Raw genomic sequence first — 19,035 nt, 5'->3', positions numbered from 1 at the left:
AAGAATAAATTACAGAAATAGACCGAGATTCAAACTAGTCCAAAAATTATACATAGAATATATGAGAATCCAAAACTTTTTAAAGGGAACAATTTAACAGGACACAATAACATCTACTGTCTAAGAACACATGGATTGATTTGAGTGTCTGACGTTAGAAAAAAAACCGTCACTAATTAAAAAGACGGGTATATTTGTGCTGGAAGTGATGTTATCAAACTTTCAGTCTCCCCACCTTGCTGACGTTTGTCTGATTATTAATAATTATTTATAGATTATTACATGGCATTTTCCATATGGCCCTGGTATTAGCCCTAGACTCCCATATCAAGCCAGAGGGCTTCGTTGATGTACTGTTCAAAATGTTTTTAGATTTCCATTTGTATGACATTATTCCGTATAAATTTTACCATTTTGCCATTTTATTGAATTTTGAGACGAATTAATGCAAGGATATTTTATCGAGCATGCTTAATGATTTTTAGTATACAGAGACTAACTGTAAGCAAAGAAATCATACCATATACTACTACATGTATGTATGCTACCATTTAATTAGTCCTGGATACTAATATAAAAGAGGGACGAAAGATACCAAAGGGACAGTAAAACTCGTAAATCTAAAACAAACTGACAACGCCATGGCTTCAAATGAAAAAGACAAACAGAAAAACAATAGTACACATGACACAACATAGAAAACCAAAGAATAAACAACACGAACCCCACCAAAAACTAGGGGTGATCTCAGGTGCTCCGGAAGGGTAAACAGATCCTGCTCCACATGCGACACCCGTCGTGTTGCTTATGTGATTACAAATCCGGTAAATAGTCTAATTCGGTAGGTCAAATTCATGAAAGGGAAGGGGATTGTAGTTACGACGTAAGGAACATATCTGATATCATTTGTGAAACGGTTATTCCATAACGGTCAACCAACTCGTGATGGCGTCCTTAAAATTTACGAAGGGATGATTTCAACTTCACCATTTGGAACTCTTGGTTTAATAGCTTCCTTGTGAGCAGTAACCCTCTATCAAGAAAATCATGATAGGAAATGCAAGCACGGGAATATCGTATCAATTGGGAGATATATACTCCGTATGCAGATATGCTGGAATATAAATTGAGAATGGAAATAGGGAATGTGTCAAAAAGATAACAACCCGACCAAAGAAAAAACAACAGCAGAAGGTCACCAACAGGTCTTCAATGAAACGAGAAATTCCCGCACCCAGAGGCGTTCTTGAGCTGGCCCCTAAACAAATATATACTAGTTCAGTGATAATGAACGCCATACTAATTTCCAAATTGTACACAAGAAACTAAAATTAAAATAATACAAGACTAACAAAGACCAGAGGCTCCTGACTTGAGACAGGCGCAAACATACGACGAGGTTAAACATGTTTTTTTTTGTATCAGGGTATTAGGATCTATTGCGTAAATTTTAAAACTCCAATAGTACAGGTTCAGATTTTTAAACGATTGAAAATTGTAGAATGTGGACTACATTGGTATAGAAGCGTAAAACAAAGATATTAAAAAACACAGAAAAAACACCGAACTTCAAAGTTTATTCAAATTGTCAAAACGTAAAAGTCCATAAAAACTGGCAAAAGCAAACAACGACGAAAAGGTGACAATATCTGCCATATTCTGGACTTGAGAAATAAACCCCTTCCTGTATACCAGGCATATCACTAATCGTGAAGAGGTATTTCACAGATGATTATTTAGTATCGGGGTTTTCTCATTGTTGCAGATTGTTGTGATAAACTGACAACACAATGGGAAGACACAAGAAACTACAAAAGACGTAAAAAATCATAAACATCCGATAGAAAACAAAAGACTGGGCAGAACGTGCCACTTAGAAATATAATGGAATCCACTCGGTACAACCGCCGTGTTGCTGTTGATAGAACAACAATCAATGATAACCCTCATTCCCTGATGTTACAATTGAGGAGAAGAGTATCTGGAAACGAAATCAAAACCATATCAATGGTCAACTATGAAAAGTCTATCCCATAACGGTCGTTCGACTTGTGATTATTCCCGGGAAACTTTTGGGAAACAAGCGGCAGATTTCAAGAGTACATTGAATTGAGTCGAGATTAACTAACGCCATTGCTTATAACAAAAAACTATCAAAAGCCAAACAACATTATGTAAAAAAAAAATACACATAAAAAGACTGATGAGCAAAACGACCTCAATCAGAAGACAGAATAACCCTATGTACTTCAAGAGGGTAAAAGGACCCTACTCCTCATGTTGATGGGATACATGCAAGTTTATCACTTGGTAAATCTAGATATGATATAAACGTTATTGTATCTGTGGTATTCTTTGTTTCAAGTTTGTTTTGATAATGCGTTCACCAAAGTCAACAAATTATGATTCATCTAAGGATAAAAAAAGTAGTATTTAAGCCTAACAAGTTATCATACAAAGACAATACTAAAATTCTTACTCTACTGTGCTCAGTTTTATTGGTATGTACAATAAATAATCAAAGATGTTGTCTGGAAAACATGAAACAGTTCTTTACAGCATTATTTAATTATACGTGGCTGTCGACTTTAATGACTAAAAAATATAGACAAATTAATTCCGCCCACTGGATCGCATAATATGTAGTCTGTAAAACGATAAAAACGATACTGAAATAGATCTCTGCCGAGAATTTCACCAGTTTTACGAAATCAGTTCAAAATGGATATTGTATTTTTTACGTAATAGTCATTTCTTGTTGTCTGGTCTTTTGTTAATTTGGACGTGTAGATCTGAATCATTGATTTCAACCCTGTATTGCAATTTTTTGTCCTTTGGTCATTGCTGTCGATATTTGAATCGTCTCGTGGGATTTTTAATTTGATATTCTGGTATCTATTTTACTAGTACTGTCAATATATATTGTAAAACTTGTATTGCCTTTGGGGCCTACATGTTCACACAAACACACAATTTTTTTTTTGGTGGTCTATTTGATGTTTCACATCATTTGGTCTTCGTTATCGGTATACTTTTTCATATGCGTTTGTCTTTTTAATCTTATATATGCTTTGGTTTTTGTTTTTCTATATATTTATAGTTTATTAGTGTGCTTGTGACAAAATCCGATGGCAATGGGGTCAATTTATTCCATATGAAATCGTATTAGGCCAATAACACACTATATAACGAATCTATCGTGCCTTCTATCTCAACATCTTTTATTTAAACTAGTGGCCAATCAAAATCATTAATTCTTCATTACCGTTAGTATAAAGAATCTTCTTCTTTTGTTCAATATAAAAACAAATAGATATAGGAAGATGTGGTGTGAGTGCCAATGAGACAACTCTCCATCCAAATAACAATTTAAAAATTAAACCATTATAGGTTAAAGTACGGCCTTCACCACGGAGCCTTGGCTCACACCGAACAACAATGCCAACAATCAAATACTTGTTAGCTTTAAATGTGTTTTAGGAATTTAATGCAATCATGATCATCATCATCATCAATTTCGTTGTCTGTTGAAACTTTTAAGATTTTCCCTCAATACCGTTTTGTTTTAAGAAAGGGACGTAACACTTCTACTTATCGTGTATTAAAATAAGTCCCGCCTATATACCCAACATGGAATATACACAGTCTCTACGACGTTGTTGTTTAACCAATCATATTCCTTTGATTGTATGGGAGGTAAGATAAATGTTTCATATCCATTGGTCTTTGTAGATTTTATGTACTTTAGCGATTGCCTGACTTTACATGATTGTAGATATGCAATTTTTTGCCGAGACTTACTTCCATGTCCGTGTATCTTAGTCATTTGTATTAAAATTCAAGTTATATGTCTTTCTCGATATGTACATAAACACCTTTTTTTATTGCTATCCCTTTCATGTCCTTTTGCTAGTTTTATTAAAAAATAATTGCATGCCTAAAAACTACTTACACAAAAGGTTCCTGGTTCGATTCCCGTTATTGGATGAAATTTCAGGGACCAAATTTTCGGCTCTCTTCTTTGACACCATTTGCGAGTATGGTCTGGAGAAAACGATGATACAGATGGGTGCACTCCTAACCTGTACATCAAGTTAACTTGATAACCAGTCATTTGGACTGGTCAAAGTTAACCTGTGACCGAATATAGGACTGCTCTGACCAGTCCTAGGACCAAAATCTAGTTAACTTGAAAAGCGGACTTGGTCCTAGGACTGTTTTTATGTCTGCCAAAAAGTTAACTTGGAAACAGGTCCGCTATTGATATAAGTTAACTTCGAACCAGTCCTGTCATAATGGTTAACATAAGTTAACTTCGGAACCAGTCCTGTCATAAAGTTAACATAAGTTAACTTGGAAACCGGTCCTGCCAAAAAGTTAACTTCTGCTTGGACAAATCCGATCAAAACAAGACCTGTTCCCAAGTTAACTTTTGACTGGTCTGCTCTACACTAAGTTAACTTGTAACCAGGACCGCTCTTCGTTGATTGAAAAAAAATATATCTTTTTTTCGTAGTATAAACATCGAAAATAAAGTAATTTGAAAATTAATACTTCCGTTTTATGAACAGGATTAAATACAAATATTTGAAAATAAGTACGCACAGAACGTAACACAAAATTATCTGTGATCTGACAATCTATCTATTATAAAAACGATCTCGGTTACAATGATAAAAGGCACTGAATATATATATATTCCGAGATCAAAATCAATCATATTCTGTATATTTTTGAAAAGAAGTATATTTGATGTTAGATGTATACGTCCTTGTTAGTTATACATCTTTGAACTATGCAGCCACAATCAGCAACAGTTTAATTCATTTAAATAATGACTACAAATTTTTGCTCGCCTAAATTAAGGGTGCCAACATGTCCTCTTTTTACTCAAAATACTGATACGTAACAAAATTTCAGTAGTTTTGATGCCTCCAGTTGACCTGTACAACAAAATTAATTGACCGCATCCACCAAAACTGACCATATATGCACTTTAATTTGTAAATCTATATACCCGCATAGTAAATCAGCCATATTTTTTTTTATGTCAGGATTCCATGTATAATACAATCATGACAATGGACAGTAATATTGCAATATAATAACAACAATTTTTTGTTCGCAAAAATTTAGGATACCAGCATGTCCTCATTTTATTCAAAATATTGATACGTAACAAAATTTCAGTAGTTTTGATACCTCCAGCTGACTTGTACAACTAAATTAGTTGACCGCATCCACCAAAACTGACCATATGTGCACTTTAATTTGTAAATCTAGATACCTGCATAGTTAATCAGCAATATTTTTTATGCCAGAATCAATGTATAATACAATAATGACAATGGACAGCAATATTGCAATATAATAACAACAAATTTTTGTTCACATCAATTTAGGATACCAGCATGTCCTCATTTTATTCAAAATATTGATACGTAACACAATTTCAGTAGTTTTGATACCTCCAGCTGACTTGTACAACAAAATTAGTTGACTGCATCCACCAAAACTGACCATATGTGCACTTTAATTTGTAAATCTATATACCATGTATACACGCATAGTAAATCAGCCATATTTTTTATGCCAGGATTCAATGTATAATATAATCATGACAATGGACAGCAATATTGCAATATAATAACAACAAATTTTTGTTCGCATAAATTTAGGATACCAGCATGTCCTCATTTTATTCAAAATATTGATACGTAACAAAATTTCAGTAGTTTTGATACCTCCAGTTGACTTGTACAACAAAATTATTTGACCGCATTACCAAAAACTGACCATATGTGCAAATTAATTTGAAAATCTATATACCCAGACAGTAAATCAGTCATTTTTTTTATGTCAGGATTTAATGTATAATACAATCATGACAATGGACAGCAATATTGCAATATAATAACAACAAATTTTTGTTCGCCTAAATTTAGGATACCAGCATGTCCTCTTTTTACTTAAAATACTGATACGTAACAAAATTTCAGTAGCTTTGATACCTCCAGTTGACTTGTACAACAAAATTATTTGACCTCATTACCAAAACTGACCATATGTGCACTTTAATTTCAAAATCTATATACCCAGACAGTAAATCAGTCATTTTGTTTATGTCAGGATTTAATGTACAATACAATCATGACAATGGACAGCAATATTGCAATATAATAACAACAAATTTTTGCTCGCCTAAATTAAGGGTGCCAGCATGTCCTCTTTTTACTTAAAATACTGATACGTAACAAAATTTCAGTAGTTTTGATGCCTCCAGTTGACTTGTACAACAAAATTATTTGACCGCATCCACCAAAACTTACCATATATGCACTTTAATTTGTAAATCTATATACCAGCATAGTAAATCAGCCATATTTTTTATGTCAGGATTCAAAGTATAATACAATCATGACAATGGACAGCAATATTGCAATATAATAACAACGAATTTTTTGTTCGCATCAATTTGGGATACCAGCATGTCCTCATTTTATTCAAAATATTGATACGTAACAAAATTTCAGTAGTTTTGATACCTCCAGTTGACTTGTACAACAAAATTATTTGACCGCATTACCAAAACTGACCATATGTGCACTTTAATTTGAAAATCTTTATACCCAGACAGTAAATCAGTCATTTTTTTTATGTCAGGATTTAATGTACAATACAATCATGACAATGGACAGCAATATTGCAATATAATAACAACAAATTTTTGCTCGCCTAAATTAAGGGTGCCAGCATGTCCTCTTTTTACTTAAAATACTGATACGTAACAAAATTTCAGTAGTTTTGATGCCTCCAGTTGACTCGTACAACAAAATTATTTGACCTCATTACCAAAACTGACCATATATGCACTTTAATTTGTAAATCTATATACCAGCATAGTAAATCAGCCATATTTTTTATGTCAGGATTCAAAGTATAATACAATCATGACAATGGACAGCAATATTGCAATATAATAACAACGAATTTTTTGTTCGCATCAATTTGGGATACCAGCATGTCCTCATTTTATTCAAAATATTGATACGTAACAAAATTTCAGTAGTTTTGATACCTCCAGTTGACTTGTACAACAAAATTATTTGACCGCATTACCAAAACTGACCATATATGCACTTTAATTTGAAAATCTATATACCCAGATAGTAAATCAGTCATTTTTTTTATGTCAGGATTTAATGTATAATACAATCATGACAATGGACAGCAATATTGCAATATAACAACAACAAATTTTTGTTCCCATAAATCTAGGATACCAGCATGTCCTGATTTTATTCAAAATATTGATACGTAACAAAATTTTAGTAGTTTTGATACCTCCGGCTGACTTGTACAACAAAATTATTTGATGCATTACCAAAACTGACCATTTGTGCACTTTAATTTGTAAATCTATATACACCATGACGTACCCGCATAGTATTAATCAGCCATATTTTTTATGTCAGGAATCAATGTATAATATAATCATGACAATGGACAGCAATATTGCAATATAACAACAACAAATTTTTGTTCGCATAAATTTAGGATACCAGCATGTCCTCATTTTATTCAAAATATTGATACGTAACAAAATTTCAGTTGTTTAGATACCTCTGGCTGACTTGTACAACAAAATTTTTTGACCGCATTACCAAAACTGACCATTTGTGCACTTTAATTTGTAAATCTATATACACCATGACGTACCCGCATAGTATTAATCAGCCATATTTTTTATGTCAGGAGTCAATGTATAATATAATCATGACAATGGACAGCAATATTGCAATTTAATAACAACAAATTTTTGTCGCATAAATTTAGGATACCAGCGTGTCCTCCTTTTATTCAAAATATTGATACGTAACAAAATTTCAGTAGTTTTAATACCTCATGCTGACTTGGAAAACAAAACTATTTGACCAAAACTGATCATATGTGCACTTTTATTTGCAAATCTATATACTCGCATACCATTGTACCGAGCGCCTTAACGTCTTCTGGCGCTCCTGTTCACATTTTAGTAGGACCGTAAATGTACACGTAATCAATAATATTGGAAAACTATTAATGCAAAAAATATTCTGAATAAATTGAGAATGTCAGAATTTCATCTCTTTATTCATAATAACAGTCACATCATATATAGGAGTTCATGATCATGGTGTACGTGTAAAACAAAACTATTATGCCACATCATCAAAGTACCAACGAATCCGTACCAACACTGACATGAATCCGGGTCCGTTCGCGCCCATTCACGTTCGCACCCACTCATGTTCGCCCCCTTTCTCTTTCGCACCCCACATGTTCGAACCCAAAGTCCGTTCGCACCCTACATGTTCGCGCCCAATTTTAATTGGTTTTGTCAGGGACGTATATATATTTTAAGTCCTTGCAGGTTTTGTGTTTAATAACTTTGTAATCAAGTTTTGGCAAGTAGTATTCTTAAAAGTATAATTGATTTTATTGTCTCAAAATAAAGCGAGACAGCATTTTTTATGTGTTTAATGAATCTTAATCATGTTTTTTAAAGTGTATTGTTAAAAAAAATAATATTCCTTTCTAATTAAAAGGGATTCTGTCAACGTTTTATTTTGTGTTGAATAACACTTAATCATGTTTTGTTTAGTGTATTGCCTATAACTTTGTTTCATTGACTTGTCTGAATCCATTTGTACTATTTACAATGATTTAATAAAAAAAAGTATACGAGGTTCTCTTCTTGGAATCTATTATGTCGGTTGATTGATTTTGTTTATAGTTAAACGTCAAGTTGCAACTTTTTCATTAAAATGCGCATTGAGTATAATTTTAGGACGTCCCATATAAATATCGGCAATGACAAATCTGACGAATTTGACGAGATTGTTGATAGTTTTACCACACCGTATGCTTATGGACACTGTACAATTTCTGTTAGAATATTCTGCGGGAAATAGAATAGTAAATCCAATGCAAGCAAGTTGAATATCAATGAAATATCCATGCAAGTATAAATTTATGCATAAAGTAAAATTGAGGAAGGGACAGGTAAACAACGGGGAACGAAGTAACGTAGACAATGTTGCCGATATCCCGTGATATAAGAATATTGTTCCGATGCGTTGGATAACCTTTCTATCCGCCTTCTAATAAAAAAAACTCTGTGTGATCGTATAGCCATTTTTTATTTATATAAGAATACATGTATATCAAATAAAAGAGAGCATTTGTATAATATCTAGTAGAGTCTAGCGAGTAAATAATAAATGATATCTGTGGAAAAAAAATCACGGCGAATGTTGTTTACATATTTTAATGAAAGCTCAAGTCTGATAAGAAAACTCTTATAACGATAATCTGCCATAAGCAGACCTGTCCTCAGGTCTGGTCAATAGCAGACTTGTCCACAGGTCTGGTCAAAAGCAGACCTGTCCTCAGGTCTGGTCAGGAGCAGACCTGTCCACAGGTCTGGTCTGAGGCAGACCTGTCCTCAGGACTTGTCAAAAGCAGACTTGTCCACAAGTCTGGTCTGGGGCAGACCTGTCCTCAGGACTGGTCAAAAGCAGACTTGTCCACAGGTCTGGTCTGGAGCAGACTTGTCGATAGGTCTGCAGCAGTCCTAAAAAAGCAGACCGTAGGTCTGGTCCATCTACGACGAAGTTAACTTACTTGACTGCTTAAAAATTCTCAAGTTAACTTTTATCAAGGTTAGGACCGCACCCATCTGTAGTCCGTTGGAAGGAAGAGAAAAATGTCTGACCCGTGTTAAGAGAGAGCCATATCTCTTGCACGTTAAAGACACCCTTGTAGATTTCGAAAAAGAGCAGGCTGAGGCCGCTACAAGGCAGCACTCGCATCAGCAAAGTGGAAAGGGACTAACATTGAACGTTTGCTGTAGTTTTATTATAATTTATTAAAGTTGCAAAACTTGTTTCCCAATCCCTTATAAACTAATATTTTTAAACTTATTGCATGGCCTTTTGTTGATGCTGTAAAATCTTTTTAATCTTTTTTGTTATAACAAGTTTTTCGGTTTCCTTAATGTCTTGTGTGAAAAAGGATGCCATTACTTTGTATTTAGATATACGACTTTATTGTTTTAGTTTTTTGTTATTGCTTGTGTGTTCGTTTCAGTCCCTGTGCATTTGTTAAATAACACAGTTGAGTCGGTTGATATCAAAGTTTTACGAGAGAAATTCAATTTCCAATTTAAAGCTTAAAATTGAGAAAGGAAATAGGGAATGTGTCAAAGCGAAAACAACCCGACCATAGAGCAGACAATAGACGAAGGCCACTTATGGGTCTTCAATATAGCGAGAAACTCCCGCATCGGTAGGCGTTCTTCAGCTGGCCCCTTAAAAAATATATACTTGTACGGTGATAATGGACGTCATACTAAACTCCGAATTATTCACAAGAAACTAAAATTAAGAATCATACAAAAATTAAAAAAAAGGCCAGAGGCTCCTGACTTGGGACAGGCGCAAAATTGCGGCAGGGTTATACATGTTTATGAGATTTCAACCCTCCCCCTATACCTCTAGCCAATGTAGAAAAGTAAACGCATAACAATACGCACATTAAAATTCAGTTCAAGAGAAGTCCGAGTTTAATGCCAGGAGATGTAACAAAAGAAAATAAATAAAAGGACAATAATACATACATTACAACAGACTACTAGCAGTTTACTGACATGCCAGCTCCATACCTCACTTAAACTGATTGAAATGTTATGTCTTCATCATATGAATATCAGGCACAATTCCTGCCGTTAGGGGTTAAGTATCATACTATCATAACATATATGCAAAGAACATAACCCGTGTCATGCCAACAACTGTTTTTTGTAAATAAATGTGTTTAGTTCCGATGCAAATACCCTTTAAGTGAATCAATATAAAAGCTAAAATATGCAATATGTAATGACCTGACAACAGTTCGTAACTATATCCCTTCTCATTAAGTCAGTTTAAAGATTTTGTAAGCTTTTGAGGTGAATACTGACATTTTTGTGCTTTGTACTGAATATTACAAAAAAAGATTTGATATGAAATACCTGAACGTGTAAGATGTCTGCATGTTGAGTTATATTTACGAATTATACCGATGATTCCTTTTCTTTATTTTTATATTTTAGAAGCGCTTGTTTTGAAAGTATATTTCTCCGAGGTAATATGAGTTTACAAGAGTATGTTTTTCCTATAATGCTATACAAGTTACTAAGAAATTACTAAGATAAAAATTAAAAACCAATTTTGAACTAATAAGATCAAATGTAAATGCATTTAATCCGTCCATTTCCTTGACAGTGTATCTTATATTGTAAATTAAACAATTTTGTGTCAAGTCTGTTAATCAGAATTACATTTTTGTAGTGTTATGAAAGTGCTTTCGGTGCCAATATGTGCATGCTATATTTATATTCGATGATGGGCAAACACGATCGAACATGCTTACCATTATGATGGATGTTGATATAAAATGTGTAACCACAAGTCATTGAGGTTATTTCTAGCATCTACATATACTGACGGAATTATACATATGTGCAAATGCATACATTCTATTGGACAACTCTCACCCAATCAAATCTGTTAATACTTTAAACTAATACAAAATATGCAGGTTTAATTTTTTTTAATCATATATTTCTAAGCAGCAATATTGAGGCTGAATCAAAGGTTGCATCATTGATAAACTATCGTTATATAACCTTATTTGATATTCACAGCAGTACGTTTCGCTAGCTTTAATTCACATAATTTTCAAAGACATATTTTCTTTTGTGACGAACGATTTGCATAAATTTCTAATTTAGTATAATATCTAAAATACAAATAACAAGCAGTTTCCTTCATTAAAATTTTATATTAGCATAGTACACGCGATATTTGAATTAAATAATGATTTAAAGTTAACTTTCCCTTGATCTAATTAACGAATTATTCTGCATTGGAATTCAATTGGTTCTTTAAACATGTTTTCCGTGTTTTCGAGGATATGAAATATTCAAAATTAGCACTGCTGAATTCTTAAGTAATTGTAAACTTCAGTCGATAACAATTTTGAGGAGCACATCTCTTTCTAGAGAAGAGAAAACTTTCAATAGAAGACTTTAATTTGCTGTTTATGAATAAATAGTGCATGCATACATGGTATAAAGAACATTATTTTAATGCTAAAGTAATTTTGACGTAACCAAATGAAAAGCTTATGCTAGATCATGAAGTTCTTAATCTGTATTGTTACGCTAGTCCAAATATTTTTAATCTCATGCGGAGCAAACATACTTCATTGTTGGTTTTCCCGAAAAGTTTTACAGTAGTAATTTTAGGGCCCTTTATAATAGCTTGTTGTTAAGTGTGAGCCAAGGTTCCGTGTTGAAGGCCGTACATTGGGCTATAATGATTTACATTTTAAATTGTTATTTGGACGGAGAGTTGTCTTATTGGCACTCACACCACATCTTCCTATATCTATTCAAAACAAGAACTATCTTTAAAAAAGATATCCGACGTATTTAAAATTTTAGTATATGTTTAAAACTATCATTTCGGTAACCTTCAGAAGCACAATGACCTAATGATGCAGGACCTCTTTAATAAAATCTCTATCTGAATGTAACTACAAGAAATTCTTTACTAAGTCTGGTTATATTAAGGCAATAATATATAAGAATATTGTGATGTGATGACACCTACAAATTTTATGAACATTGTGGGGTTAATGTTGCGAGCGGCCAATCCTCTCTTAGACCTGGAAATTATAAATAAAAACAGTTCAGAAGATAGACTTAAAGCCTAAAAGCAGGTAGCAACATATAAAACTGAGTATTGATAAGGCTTTTTATCAAAATACAAGGTGGATTAATAGCTATATTGACAACATTTTTGGGGTAACATAAGCAGACAATATGTATATCATTATTATTTCTTTTTCATTACATGTCTGTGCTAAAAGTTATTTTTTTTTAGAATAATTAAACATTTTAAACAACCAGTTATATAAAATAATAAACAATATCAATTATATTTAGTAATTACAACAGAGGTGTTCACTACCAGATCATTGGGGATGAAACGTCTACAAACAGTGGTAATGTCAGTATTTTGGTTCGGCTCACAACTTTCAATAATACAATAGTTAAAGACCAAAGCACTTGCGAGCGTTATGATGGATCCTAATAATTCGATGGGTTAGACCTCAGCTACATTATCTGGCATCGTTTGTCGCACGACAGGCGTTCGTGAATGGTACTTGGGTTAGTTAGTCCATTAGCATCGGTATGAGCCGAACTAAACAAAATCATTCACTTTTTCCTCATTCCACAAAAAATGTTAAATAGGAAGGAAATTAATCCGCAGCAGTTATATAAGTAGATTTGCAGTTAACTGAGACGAATGATGTGTGAAGGGCATGCGGTTCTGCATATTTCCCTGGAGTCCCCCAGATGGGAAAAGGGATTGCGGACTTGTATGGTTCCATGTAGTCCAACAGACGTGAGAAGGGCATGCGGTTCTGTATATTTCCCTGTAGTCATTTAGACATGAGAACGGTATACGGTCCTGTATGGTTCCCTGTGTAGTCGTCAAGACGTGAGAAGGGCATGCGGACCTGTATGGTTCGCTGTAATCCTCCAGGCATGAGAAGGGCATGCGGTACTGTATGGTTCCCTGTGTAATCCTCAAGATGTGAGAAGGGCATGCGGTCCTGTATGGTTCCCTTGAGTCCTCCAGACGTGAGAAGGGCAAACTGTCATGTATGGTTCCCTGTGTAGTCCTCAGGACGTGAGAAGGGCATGATGTCCTGTATGGCTCCACGTGTTAATCTCAAGACATGAGAAGGGAATGAGGTCATGTATGGTTCCCTGTGTAGTCCTGAAGACGTAAGAAGGGCATGCAGTCCTGTATGGTTCCCTGGAGTCCTCCAGACGTGAGAAAGGTTTGTGGTTCTGTATGGTTCCCTGTGTAGTCCTCAGGACGTGAGAAGGGCATGATGTCCTGTATGGTTCCACGTGTTAATCTCAAGACGTGAGAAGGGAATGAGGTCATGTATGGGTCCCTGTGTAGTCCTGAAGACGTAAGAAGGGCATGCAGTCCTGTATGGTTCCCTGGAGTCCTCCAGACGTGAGAAAGGTTTGTGGTTCTGTATGGTTCCCTGTGTAGTCCTCAGGACGTGAGAAGGGCATGATGTCCTGTATGGTTCCACGTGTTAATCTCAAGACGTGAGAAGGGAATGAGGTCATGTATGGTTCCCTGTGTAGTCCTGAAGACGTAAGAAGGGCATGCAGTCCTGTATGGTTCCCTGAAGTCCTCCAGACGTGAGAAAGGTTTGTGGTTCTGTATTGTTCCCTGTGTAGTCCTCAAGACGTGAGAAGAGCAGGCTGTCCTGTATGGTTCCCTGTGTTAATCTCAAGACGTGAGAAGGGCATGCGGTCCTGTATGGGTCCATGTGTAGTCTTCAAGACGTGAGAAGGGCATGCAGTTCTGTATGGTTCCCTACAGTCCTGCAGACGTGAGAAGGGCATGTGATTCTGTATGGTTCTCTGTGTATTTCTCAAGACGTGAGAAGGGCGTGCATTCCTGTATGGTTCCCTGTGGTCGTCCAACAAGAACACAAATCTATTTGTACTTAAAACTGTATGTCTAGCTATGCGATCAGTTGTTGCAAGTAAGGCATATGTTCTTGAATCGGAATTCAGTGGTACTAACAAATTAACATAGAACCCAAGCTATGAGACTTAATGATGAGAGCAATTTGTTCCTGAATGATACTCTCGAATCTAAATAGTCCGCCAGAAGCGGTAGGTTCAAATTTATTTGTATTTAAAAAATCAAGTATGATTCAAGCTATGAGACTTTATTGTGATGAAGCAGTTACTGGGTGTAAATAAAGGCAACAGTAGTATACCGCTGTTCAAAACTCATAAATCCATGGACAAAAAACAAAATCGGGGCAACAAACCAAAACCGAGGGAAACGCACTCGAATCAAGGAGGAGTAGTATAAGGCGACCAGTAGTACTTACTTAAAAGTATGACACAAGATTTACAAACAGTAAACTATCATATACGGTAATGTAGCAAGGAATTGCACTGATCATTGATTTTAAATGTTGTGCCTGGTTACAAATTATCTACGACGAGATGTTAGATAAGTGAAAAATAAACACTTTCTTTAATTTAAACATGCTAATGTGTTTTCAATTTTATCTCAAAATGTTGTTGACGGATTTGCTGTCGTTTTATCGGCTTGTTTAATGGTACATTTACTGCTGTAGAGAAAATAATGACTTTTAAACGAAGATAAAACTACATTTAGAAATTCCAATACGGTACATCTATTCAATGTATTTATTCTTTCTCTTTTCGTTTTTGGTCTAAATAATTCCATGCCACTAATGACTTAGTTTTATCTCTGTATAACTCAATGATTGCCAAATTAGTGAAGCAAGCAATAAAAAGGGACAAATTGGCGATGTTTTTTTTTTTTATTGACAAGTTACGATGCAGTTAAACGTAAAAATGCAATTAATTCCTCGTGAACATTTTTAACTTGTTTTTCATTGAGTTGTTTTCAAGATTATTCGCCGTTTCAGAATCTAATGCATCCTGGGTAATATTTTCAAAAGTGAACACCAAAACGTCCTGATTGGTTACAAATGCCATAAACAATGGAAATTTAACCAATGACGTGACGTTATTTTCATTTTTGGGTACGAACAATGAGATTACCCATCGTCCTTTAGATTCTGAAAAGGCGAATTGAAAGATGAGAAATGGTTACATAAACATTTCTCTTAAATATAAAATTCTAATGCAATTTGGATGTATCAATTTTTTCCATTGGCTTAAAGTTGCCGTCATATCCACAGTTGACCAGGCGTAAATAGAGAGGGACCCGCCATTTTGAATTGATTGAGTCAACAAATGTTCGATTACTACTATATAATCGAAAATAAAACAATATCTACCTCTAATTTGCCGTGTTAATGTAATTTTATCCGAATTTGAAGCGTACAGGTAACGTAATAACCTCCAGTTTGTAAGTTTTCATTTGCATGACATCACGTTTAGCCCTAACGTCTTTGTGCCTAAATCATTAATGCAATTTCTCGGATTATTTTTCTTTTTGTCAAATTTAGACAATTTTTCAAGTTTTATCGTATTTTTGCTTTTTGTAATGCATTAGAGTCGGAATAACAGTACAGTAGTTAGATGAAGAGTTGCGACCGTCAATTTAAAACTGCATTTGTGATCGTCAAATCTACAATTGACGGTTAAAACTCTTCAACTACAGTACTTTTATATCTCAATTGAATTTGGTACATCACTGTAAATCGTTCTACTAAAGACTAAATAATGCACAAGATAAAGGCATCAATCCGAAACAGGTCTGATAGAATAAAAGATGACACCAACCCTCAATATCCGATTCTCATCAGTTTAGTACGCAGTACTTTGGCACTGACATAATTTATATCAAATCTTTCTGGCATTGTCCATTTAGAAATAGTTAAGAAATAGTTAAGAAACTAAGCCTTCAACTCTTTCAGGCAAAGTCGACCTTTGATAATTTGGATATTGGTATGTACTTTTCGCTAGACAACTGTTTCGGTTCTTGTACATTCTAAACTTTCAAGTATTCGGCTTTTCATGTTCCTGATAAAGGTAAATTAAGAAATTGATATAGAGTGTTCATTGTTGCTTAGTCACAAACACTTTGTCAACTAGTTCGTATGCAACTCAACTTGACATTTTGAACTTAAGCACAAGAGTATGCCGACAGCTTAAAATTTGGGGGAATTCTTTTGACAATATCGTTATCCAAAGAGGAATTTGACAGGCATATCAGTATTTTTTGTTTATACTGTCATATATATCTTTGTGCAAATACAATTGTAAAATAACACTTTCTGTTTTTGATAAAGTAAATAGTTAAAGTGTGATGGATTTTCCTCAATAAATCAACTAGACCTCATGGCTAGAAAAATCAATTGGAAAACACTCCATGAGCTTTGAAAAAAGTTCTGCATACAACATACTGGGCTATAGTTCTGTAATGGTCTACCTTTAACATTATCTATGATTATACCCTCAAAAGAACAGAATTCATGTAATTTAAAACTACACGATACATTTGCTTATCAAATATTAAAGTACATATATGTATTGTGTTTTAAATGCTTTGAAAATGATGGATCGTACATTTGATTGTGTTATACTTCTTGTTGTTGTAAATATTGACTTGCACTTACTGTAACATATTTCACTAGATTACATGGCATTTCAAACAAACCCCTTAAGATTGATAATAAAATTAATCCCCAATTATACTGATCTTGATTCCTGCTGAAATAAACACAACCAAATACAGAGTACAAAGTGTTTACCTAAGTTATGTAAAAAAAATGTTTTTTTGTTACTATTCATTTATGGCATAAAGACTGTCTCTGGACGATGCTGATAAGCAAACATATAAATAAAATACATATCTTCATTATTTTATCATTAGATTGCAATATATCATATGGTAGTTGACTGTTATGTGCATAAATGCACATCTGCGTGACAAACCATCACAATAATTTGATTTATGTTCATCTTTTCAATTTTAAACGTATTTAAACGAGAGAAAACCCACGTTTTTCTCAATATTTCAACTACTGGGGTGATTTATCTATGAAGTTACCATTATAGGGTTCAACTCATTTTGAATAGAATTAATTGGCGTATAAACCCGACAGATTCACTAACAAACAAATAAAAGTCCGTTTATACACCAATACATTCCTTTAAAAAGGCGATTAATCCTTATAATTCTTGAAAATTGGTGACAGGGAATTTGATTTCCCCACTCGTAACCTCTGTCACACGTACATTGTATATTTGTGTCGTTGAATTGGCTAGGCACATGAATATCTTGGTTGGTTTACGCAACATATGTTCTCACAAAAATAATCTATCTGAATAAAAAAAAAAAAAAAAAAGTATTCAATTCCGATTCAAATGGACGTGTTGTGTTCATTGACTTATTTTACGATAAATGCTAATTGAAAATAAATTTTAAACGTCGAACATGAATGTCTTATTGTCACCGCCATATTGTTTACATTGGTTGTAAAAAGTAGTTTTGTCAACGTTGTCTATAGTAAAATAAATAATGTCAAAAGCCACTTCCGTATTACCACTCGACTAGTTTGGAAATCAAGAATTATAGGTGACTATTTTATGAAGTATATTACAATGACAATAACTCAAGAATTAATGTATTTGACATATTTTTATTTCTTGCGTCAGCAGTGGTTTCTGGAATATTCCATGCTAAGGGACATGTGTGGTGTTCGATATACAAGGGGTACAATCAAAATCACGTGATGGATATACACACACCGGAAGTAACAAGCGAGTAGACCGCTTGAAAGGTAAGTAGTCGTATTTACTTGTTTATATCAATAAAATTTGATAAATAAGGTAGTGCACCGAATGTCGGATACTATCTAGTTTTGAAATACACAATTATCCTTGCTGGAAAGCGTGCAGTTAATGCTAACACTTCGACATAGTTATCCGTCGAAAACTTGGAACTGTGTGGAAGTGTTTGCAATAACTGCACGCTTTCTAGCAAAAACAATTGTGTATTTTAAAACTACATACTATCCGACATTCGGTGTGCCAACTTATTAATCAAATTTAATTGATATAAACAAGAAAATGCAACTACTAACCTTTCAAGCGGCGAGTTCGACTGTAACTTCCGGTGTGTGTATATCCATCACGTGATTTTGATTGTACCCCTTGATATAAAATGTACAAGCATATGTTCGAAATTTACGTTGCATTAAAATAACCCTGTCAAAGATTTAATGGACAAGTTGATGTAACTCGAACAGCTTGAAAGAAGGTAATATAATTTTAACCGTTGTGTTGATTCAATCACTAGAATATATTATCTACATTCTGTACAGCCCTACAGATATCGCTATGCTGTATCTGTAAACTATACAGATATCGCTGGAAAGCTCCGCCCACTGCAGGAC

The sequence above is a fragment of the Mytilus trossulus genome, chromosome 12 (genome assembly GCF_036588685.1).
Source record: "Mytilus trossulus isolate FHL-02 chromosome 12, PNRI_Mtr1.1.1.hap1, whole genome shotgun sequence".
In the NCBI taxonomy this organism is placed as follows: Eukaryota; Metazoa; Mollusca; class Bivalvia; order Mytilida; family Mytilidae; genus Mytilus; species Mytilus trossulus.
This window is presented reverse-complemented; position numbering follows the sequence as displayed.